The sequence below is a fragment of the Equus quagga genome, chromosome 9 (genome assembly GCF_021613505.1).
Source record: "Equus quagga isolate Etosha38 chromosome 9, UCLA_HA_Equagga_1.0, whole genome shotgun sequence".
Lineage (NCBI taxonomy): Eukaryota > Metazoa > Chordata > Mammalia > Perissodactyla > Equidae > Equus > Equus quagga.
In genome coordinates, this window is record NC_060275.1 from 8,158,867 (window position 1) to 8,168,762 (window position 9,896).

Consider the following 9,896-nt stretch of genomic DNA (forward strand, 5'->3'; position numbering starts at 1 on the left):
AGTGCAAAGCAATCTCCAGATAATTATGATTCATTTTGAATTTTTATTTATAATAGGAAAAAACCCAAAATATTTAGACTTTATTTCTTGAGTTAAAAAAAAAATCCACATAATTATTTTACCTGACAATTATTTGAAGGCAGACAAACTAAACTAACTGATGTCCCTCAATGCTGTTCCTCTTTTTATGAGCCCATTTGCCCTACACTAAATAGCTGGAGAAAATACAAAGCACCTGATTCATTAAGCTGGAAACATATTGTCTGTACAGCGGGATAGGATGGTAATTTACTATACACAGCCAGGAAAGACACACTTTACAAACAGATTTGCAGCTTTTAACCTGGAAACTTAATAGCAAAGGCAATTCTGCTTTACTTTGTTTCCCTTCAAATCCGAAAGAAAGCAATACCTACTTTGTTACAAAACAGAGCAAGCAATATTTTATATTGCCATAGTCAATTATGTGAGGCTGTGTAACCTTTTCCAGCTATTATAGTCTTCAAATCTTTCTGTGCTAATGTTGCCAACACAATACAGAAGAAGCTTCAAAGCATCTTTGCAGCGTTAGAAAGAGAAGACAGCTGGCGCTGCTCAGAGACTAGGCTGAGATGACCAGATTTCTAATTTATAAAACTGGGACAGCACACGTCAGGGGAATATCATTGGGGCTTTTGTGAAGGTATATCTCCAGCTATTTCCTTTTGTCAGATAAAGACTTGTTTACTGAAAAAAGAAAAAGAAAAAACCCTAAAAGGTTTTGTTGAGAGACGCAGGCAAAAATAAAAACAAAACAAACCCTTCAATTAAAAAGAATGCTAAGAGAATGGTACAAGGTTAAATATCCAAGTTCAAAATAATGCTGTGCTCCACTGTACAGACTTGAGAGAATCCTACCAACCAGGTAGATCGAGAGACCTACGAATTCATCAGTCCCACCTTCAAAACCCATTAGACCTTGGATATAGCAAAACATTCACTACAAGAAGGAAGTGGTACAACTGTGAAAACCACGGACTTCCAATTGTTAGTAGCTACCGATAATCTCCTGGGTTATTTTGATGATGAGGCTCCATCTGACGCCTCTTGTGAACTACAACCTAACTCCTGATAACCCCAGACCATCAACCTCTGAAAGGGAGGAGATGGGATAACAGGCTGAAACACGCAAACTGCAGGCCTCAGCCTGGGGATGAGGGTGGGAGTCCACTATGAGCAATTAAGACAACATATTCAGTTTATTAAATAGAACAATTCACACTATTTTCTAGATTGTCTCAACTTTTCATTTGTTTTGTATACAGCTGCTTTCAAACACGGTCTCATCTAATATCTTCTTTGATTTTTACAACTCAGGAGAATGTTGAGTAAAAGCTAGTTTGCCCATTTCAAAGAAGAGGAAATTTGGACTCAGAGAAGTTGCATGGCTTGTCTCAGGTCACACAGCTAAAAGGAGAGGAATTGAACCCAGAATTCTGCCCTTCTAACACTTAGATGGATACACTTTCTTCTAACTTCTTACAAAAGGATTTTCAGAACAACAAATATTAGGCTTACCAATCTACAATTCCATAGGGCATCATATTTCACATTTTCCCAAGAGAAATGCTGCTAAGGTGTATATGCATTAGATAGAATGGAGCTTTCCATAGAATGATCTTGAGCTGTTTAAAACATATTGCTTTGTTCTTACAGACACATTACTTACAACTTGTACAATAATTTCCTAGATCTTTAGAAAGAGGGAAATGTGAAATACCCATCATGAATCATGTAAAAGCTCTGTTTTAAATGGAAACGCCCAATGCAGTTGTGTTTAAACTCTGCAATATATTAACACTCAGAAGGCTAACTGAGGAAATAATTCTCCAACATAAGCTAGAGTCACAATGGGAGACCAAAACTCACAAGCTTTCATTTAGCTCTCAATACTAAGGTTTTCATAAGACTTAATGACATAGCCAAGAAGAAATCATGGCCTGAGAGGAAGCAATTTTCATTATGCAGTCACGGCGGCATGCTCCTGAAGAGGCTTCTGACACTTTCATTTTTGTTTTTGCACACAGGTTGAGCTAACTCATCAAAGCTTCTCTGATGGATGGTTCTTTTGACAATGCTTCTGTTATTCTGTGAATGTCAAACAACAGAAATATATATGTAACACTGAAATTGACTGTGGTCCTACCTACAAATTGCCAACAACATCTGGAAACAAAGATAGCTCTAAACTTGATAACAAGTAAATCTTTTAAAGAATTGTCTTTGTTCTTCTTTCTTACATTTTTTTTTTTTTTTTTGGTGAGAAAGATTGGCCCTGAGCTAACATCTGTCATGAATCCTCCTCTTTTTGCTTGAAGAAGATTGTCGCTGAGCTAACATCTATGCCAATCTTCTTCTATTTTATGTGGGATGCCACTACAGCATGGCTTGATGAGCAGTGCTAGGTCCATGCCCAGGACCCGAACTTGTGAACCCCAGGCCACCAAAGGAGAGTATGCAAACTTCACCACTATGCCACTGGGCTGGCTGCTCTTTCTTACATTTTTGTGACCTTAAATGAAATATTTTCAAGTAAATACTGAACCCAAACACAGAATACTAGATTTGCTACATCCTTGACTGTGAGAATAACGGCTACCAAGCCCCATTATAAATATGAAAGTCATCACATTATTTAAGCCAACTTGCTAAAATAAAGTTTATCTGTCCAGCTATAGAATCTGATGATCTGGGCTAGTTCTGCTCATCTGCTTTGTCAAATACCATCTGTCCTCTTTGCTGTCCCATGGACATCCCCTTGAATTTGAGTTCTTAAATCCACGTGGACGTATTTTTCAAGACTCATGGTATTTGTCAGTTTAAACTGGAATTTGCTGATACAAATGTATGAGAGCATCCAAAGATTCAACACTACTGCAACAGGTGTGAGAATGTCAGGCTATAAACTAGGTTGTGAACATTTTTATTTACTTCAAAATTGAACTTGGATGCTTCCTTGAATCCTCATGGTAATGAACTGATTTTAAGAGAATTAGCTAAGATGACATCATCAGAGAGAACCATCAGATATTTGATCCCCTGCTCTTCCAATATCCACAATTTTATCACATCTCACCAGACATCTTATATCCACATCTTATCAGCCTTTTCTTCATCTAAACACTCCACATATTTCCAAGCAGAAAGGACGACTACCTCAGCATCTATATCAGCCATTTTTAACCCTCCTACATCTGATCATAGGAGACTACGGAATCTTTCTCCATCCCTCTTTGCCTAAAAATAAAATACTTCAATTTCCATTTTTCTGCTGAAGCACAATGCTGAAGTGATAAAGGAAAAAATTTTGAGCCATACTTACATTTCTAGCAGCAACAAACACAATTCTGAGGTGGAGCCAGAGACCCCCAAAACAGGGTATATCATTACAGGTAGAGCCAGATATATATAAAGGCATCTAGCTACGCTGACCTCCACTGAAACTCTCTCTCCCTCTCCAAGGTCAGAGATATTTAAAGCCCTCTTGTGCAGAACTGAGGAACATAGTTGTTGCTTGTCATGTTTGCAAATTCAAGTATACTTTCTCAACTTAAGGTGAGGGGGTCTAAAAATTCTTCCATTTGCCCTATAATGCCTTTACCATCCCTCCCCCTTCAAACTAAAGCTTGATCTCCACTATCCTAGTCAAACAGATACCAAAGCCAGAAGGCAGAGAGAAAAGACCAGATTCATACCTGAATTTTGAGCTTTCTGATGCTCAGTCCCTGGAATTTAAGGATTTTCAAGTATAATCTTTATTATACATCCTTTTTCTCTTAATGTATAACATTGAGTAGATTGCAATTGTATTTTATTCTCCAAACCCTACCTCCCTCTTGGGTCTCAAGAAGTATTTTCTCTCAAGGCTATTACATCCAGTAGAGATTTTTAAAAGTCTATTTTGAAACTCAAAAGCTGAGATTTCTTTCTCTTTACATTTCTTAGCTACCATTATTCAGTGGGCAGTAAATATAGAAAGAATTCATGGCTGCCTGGATGAAGAAAGACAAAGAGAGGTAGGAAATATTTATTTTTTTAATTTGTTAAGGGTTGATAATATTATGCCTGCACATCAGCACACATCCTGACTTAAAATGTTCTTTGTGGAACAAGCAGTCTATGAAACTGGAAGGTCATATTTCACTAAGGAAGCTTAACAGATGTGATTATATATCCTTTTTTTCCAAACACATAATTCATTTGATGCCCACTGTCTAACAGGAGGGCCTCACCATCCTCATGAGATCCATCCCCTCCCCTCTTACAAACTGCCTGAGATCCAGTCCAATAAGGTCTCAGTCCTATGTCCAAATGCCATAAATAGATCTGGTACTTAATGAGTTGAATGCTGCTACTGTTTCTTTTTGCCACACTGAGTGGCTGCCAGGAGTGATCCTACACCAACTGATGCATGGTGATTGTCTATGGATGCAGAGATGCCCTTTCTGGTCCATGTCCCAGGACAAGCCACAGTGGTGGGCCCATGTTGGATGCTGAAACCACAGCTTGTTTCATTTCACACTCTCATGCTCAGCTAGTTCTCCTCATAGCAGAATCACTGATGTGAATGAACTGACAAAACTTTCCAGCATCAGTCACGTTGGAACCATTTCACTCCTTGAACTCTTAGGTCCATGCCTAGAGTTTGAGTCACTAGCCTAGACTCATACTTTCTCAAGGAAGTTATATCACAAGAGATTTCATTCCTTTCCCTGCCACTGGACCTCAGCCAACACTACCATCATCCACACTGATAGGTCTCCAGTGGATCTTGGGAAGAATTTTGGTACCTCACCTCCCTAAAGACTGTGGGGTTCCTAATGTAAATTGACCCACTTCTCCCAGTGACCAGCTTCACACATTAGACGTCTCAACAAATAGCAGTCAAAGACATCACAAGAAACATTGGTTGTACCAAATCCCAGAAAAATGGCTGTTAACCTGCCAACTTTGGCATAACCTAGAGAAGTGCCTAGGTAATTTAGCCAAATGTAAAAGTACTTCTTTTTCCCACTACATAATCACAGAATGAAGGAAGTAAGAGTTTGGACATGTTACAGGGTTGAAAAAAAAGGTCATTGGAAAAGATCTATGAGCCTACTACATGCACATGTACAGTCACAGAAATAGCCACTCATTAACCTTCCCAGAGAGAAGAATAACAGGCCAACCGAGTAACTAAGAATTCTGATTTTGGTTATTTTGCTATCAGGAAACCCTCTATTTCTAAAAGGAAGTCTAGTCTCACACCCTGGAGCCCCAGAACGTCTTCGTATTTTGTTCAGACACAGCTGTTTGTGATGCCTTTCCATTTAGAAGGAGCCACGTGCACACATGCATTGAAGCCCCTTGTTCTTCTCCTTCACGAAAACCCAAATGCATGGCGCTATCAGCTGGGCTGGAACATAAGCCACGACCATGAGGAAACCATTTTTCTAGGTAGTACTTTTCCAACTAGAGGGATTTAGAGTTTCCAGGGCAAGTAACACACTAAACACTTACTTGATGTGGCAATGAAATATCTGAAGCTCTTTGAAAAGAAGACGAGGCTTTTGCTCCATCTGCACCCTTTCCATAGTGTTCCTCCTTCCCTGGGTTAGAGCTAATCCCAAGGAGAACCAGTTCAGCAAGCTGCCAAAGAACGATTTCATGGTGGGTGTGCATTAAAGCTTGAGGTGACATCCTAAAGGAATAAGGCAAGACAAGGTCACAAAAGAAAACACTTTAACCCTATACTTCTAGGAAGAGGATAAGTTGTTTAAAGAAACTGTGTATTGTTTACAGGTTGACCACTGTTAGCAATCCCATTTTGCCTCACCTTCTACCTGATAAGCATCCACATAAATGTGCTCCCTGGCTTCCTATTACCAGTCACTGTGTGTATCAGGGACACATCGGTTATAAAGAAATAGCTTGCATGCAGTCACCTTCTGACCTCTATTATACATAATGCCACTTAGCCACAAACATAACTTTTGTGAAAAAACTGAAGGTCTGTACAGAGCATATAATAGGAAGAGAAAAACAATAGACAAAAATAGCTGCCAAACCCTATAGCCTTGGAGAAAAATATTGTTTGACCTCTTAGAATTTCCAGAGCATTCATCTCCCAGGAACTATTCACGCAGTAGGCACTGTCTGCCTCCTGCCTCCCCACTCCAACTCTCCTCTCTCGGCCCGTACTTCTCTGAAAGTTTTGCCTCCAGTATCTTGCCACAGTCTGAGAAACAAGAGGTATAATCTGTATTAGTGTCACAATTTCAGTAATCTAAGAGCAATCTTTACATTTTAAATATTAAATATGCTAAATGGTCTCTGAGAAGGGGGAGAGAGTGAATTGCTTTATACTTTTTATTTTTTAAAAAGATCTGCAAACGCAATCACTCAATTATACACATGCTTCGGCCACAAACTTAGAACACTGAAATCGCCCTTCATCTCTCATGCACCAGACGTGGTTCCCCCCAGAAGAGTCTTTTTTGACACGTACACACAGGAAACTTCTGGGCTCTTCTATTACCTTGTGGAGCTGTGTGGTTTTTCAGATCACCCTATACCTGCCTTCACAGCAGTCACATAAATAAACAACACCCAGCCTCACTGGAAAATGATGGAAGCTTTGTCAGCAGAACTTCATGAAGAAAACCCTCTCTTGTTGAGAAAATAAATCATGATTAAAAAGTAGAGGCAGAGTCTGTGAAGAAACTTTCTCAGTTGGAGTCCTACATTTGTGTGGAGGTCTGAGCAGCTCCGCCACTGCGGGATCGCCCTCAGACCACTTTGCTACGCCCCCTCACCAAACACTCACCCTGGCCTCCATTTCTCTCTCTCACAAAGTCAATATTCTTGGTTCATAAAAACCCAAGTTGAAATGAAGTTTTAGTAGAAGAAAAAGTATGACCAATTTAAGTCTAACAAGGGAGTCTTTTAAGAAGAAATAAACTATAAGATCTGCTGAAGAAATTATTATGATAGGTAGCACAAATGCATTTTGGATAAGTTACACAAACCTCTTTCAGGAGTGCTCTAAAATCTGGATGACACCATTGACAAGATGCCTGGCTTTCCTGATATCTTGGAAATTGTGTATAATCTTACTGTATAGTAGTTGGGGAAGACCACAAGTAAATCATCACAATAGAACTTAATTTTAATGTAGGATATTGAGCCATAATTCTTGCTTTCTGAGATTAGAAAACAAACCAGACTGACACCTACCCTGTCCCCACTGGCACTGTGGCTCCAGTACTAAGAGGACGTCCAAGGTGGCATGGACACCTGTGCTCTGGCCCTGCTTCCCTCTTCCTGCAGACTTCTGGCCCTGTTGATGGGTAGCTCCAGCATCAGCGAGTGGTCAGCACAGTTGAGTGCGGTGTTCTGATCACAGTGCTTGAGATAGCTGAGTGTCTGCGTGAATAAGAACCACCACAAGCAGAGCCCGGAATCCCTGTGTTTATAGTGCTCTTCTGCTGCAACTAAAAATGCATGGCCAATGACCCTACAAAGAGAATAAAATCAGATGTCTTTTCCTTATAATTGGGAGAGATTACACATCTGAGAACTCAGTCTCTAGCCCAAAACCTGACACATAGAAAGGTTAAAGGATAAGCAATTTAACAAATGAACATGCAGAAGCTGACTAACCAGTGACCTAGAGAAGAGCATCAACCTGAGCAATGTTGGCTGTTGAAGAAGTTTTGGTTATAACCACATAAGGAAAGGCTCACAGTTACCAGAGACAATGCACTAACGCTTTGTGATAAAGACGCCGTCATGTCTGGTAAAGAGGCTTCTCCCATTTAGAACAGGAAAATGCACACTATCAGTTATTTTACTAATTAATTTTCTTTATTCTCTGAGCTTTTCTCTCCCAATTAAAAAGCCATTGTCTATATTGTAATTACTAAAAAACAAACACATCACACTACTCCTCTTGGGTTAAGCAATCTGCAAAATTAAATTTCAGAATATAAATTAGATAATTTGGAACATGCTATCTCATTTTATATATTTATATTTACATGCATAATTATACATATGTATAATATATTATACATATGCATATATAACATTATTACAAACTTTTAGGCATTTAAAAATGTTTTACTTTCATATTAAGTAAACTAAAAAGCTTCCACTATCAATATGAAGAAGGAAACATAAGCATATCCAGTTTCTGTACCTCTGATATGTATGTAGTCATTGAGATGATCCCAGCATACGATTTATGTAATTAGATTATTTGGGTCCTTCCACTGTATGCTGCTCTGCAGAAAAGAATGAGGTTCCCTGAAGAGGCGACTGCTTATAAGGTAGCTGTTATGGACTGAATTGTGTCCCCACAAAAGTCACATGTTGAAGGTCTAACCCGCAACGTGACTGCATTTGGAAATGGGGCCTTTAAGGAGGTGATTAAGGTTAAATGAGGTCATGGTGGCAGGGCAGGGGGGGCCTGATCTGATAAGACTGGTGTCCTTATAAGAAGAGGAAGAGACGCCAGAGACCTCTCTCCCTGTGAGCATGCACAGGGGAAAGGGCATGAGAGGACATAGCAAGAAGGCAGCTGTCTGTGAGCCAAGATGAGAGCTCTTACTAGAAACCAACCCTGCCAGACCTTGATTTTGGACTTCCAGCCTCCAGAACTATGAGAAAATAAATGCCTGTTGTTTAAACCACCCAGCCTGTGGTATTCTGTAATGACAGCCTGAGCAGACTAATACAGCAGTCAATGCATGCCCTGAAACTGAGACAGAACAAAATTGTTTTGTTGCACATTCCTGTAAAAAGAATGATGATGCTCCATGTTGCACAAGGAATGAGATCTTAGGGGCATTGTTTCCATTTACAGCAGGAACACATTAAAAATAACACAGGAGCAAGACATGGGCTCATATTCTATACTTGGCTATTTTGTTTACGTAAGGAGAGAAAGAGAATAGACGTGGGCTGAGTTATCTAGATTGCTTTGACTTTAATACTTGCTGATAAAGCAGAAAATCACACAATGAAGGTGAAAATTCACAGATGTGTAAAGCCCAGGACAGAATATGAGACATTTTACACATGAAATCCATTTTAGGAAGAGACAAGAATATTGAAAGAATTCAAAAAGTCTCATTTAACCTAAATCTAAAGTTTCTCTTATTAATTACTTATTTACTTTTTCAGAGATAAACAAGGAAAGTTTCCATGGGCTTGAGAAGGAATGTTTGACATTTCTGTTGTTTTTACTGTTGAAAGTACAAGAAATAGCAGGAAATGGAACTCAACAGCACATCACAAGTTAAGACATTGATAATTACATTGAAGCTGAGAAAAACTCATCATCCCAATGCAGGTGACTATACTCTTTCTTTCCCTAGAGAATACCCCCTGGCTCAGACATACTATGTAGACCATACACTCAGCAGCCATCCTTTCAGTTTGTCGTCAGGCTTTGTTGGGTATGCATAGTATTTTTTATGTTTATAGTTTGTTTTAGTCTTATTTAGTGTTTAAACAATTGTGTGATTTCACAAAATCTAGATTTCTGTCTTGTGGTGAAAAAATCTAAAGATCTGGCAACTATTACTGGATCCCAGCAGTAAGTGCCCATTTATTCTGACATGATTCCCCAAGTCCCCACAGACTCAGCCAGGATCCCTTCACTCCTTTTCTTACCTTTGTGGCTCTTTCAGACATTTCGTCTGTCGCCATGACTTTAATATTGGGAGGTGATTTTAAGAAAACAAGTAAACTATTCTTCTTTCCCCACCAATACTTCTCATTCTATTAACTGGTCTAATTGGAGACTGCATCCTCCGGATGACAACTGGAGTAGAGAGAAAGAAGAACTGACAATTGTAAATTTGATCCTG

The 9,896-nt window shown here is 39.3% G+C and overlaps 1 long non-coding RNA gene across 1 annotated transcript; it reads right to left on the reverse strand.

Moving 5' to 3' along the window:
- Positions 1–1,391: 1,391 nt before the first annotated feature.
- On the reverse strand, positions 1,392–7,531 carry LOC124245169 (uncharacterized). The gene is made up of 4 exons (XR_006890207.1): positions 7,258–7,531; positions 6,121–6,259; positions 5,542–5,722; positions 1,392–2,127 (listed from the first exon to the last, which is right to left on the reverse strand). It is a non-coding gene; the product is annotated as an uncharacterized LOC124245169 (long non-coding RNA).
- Positions 7,532–9,896: the final 2,365 nt, after the last annotated feature.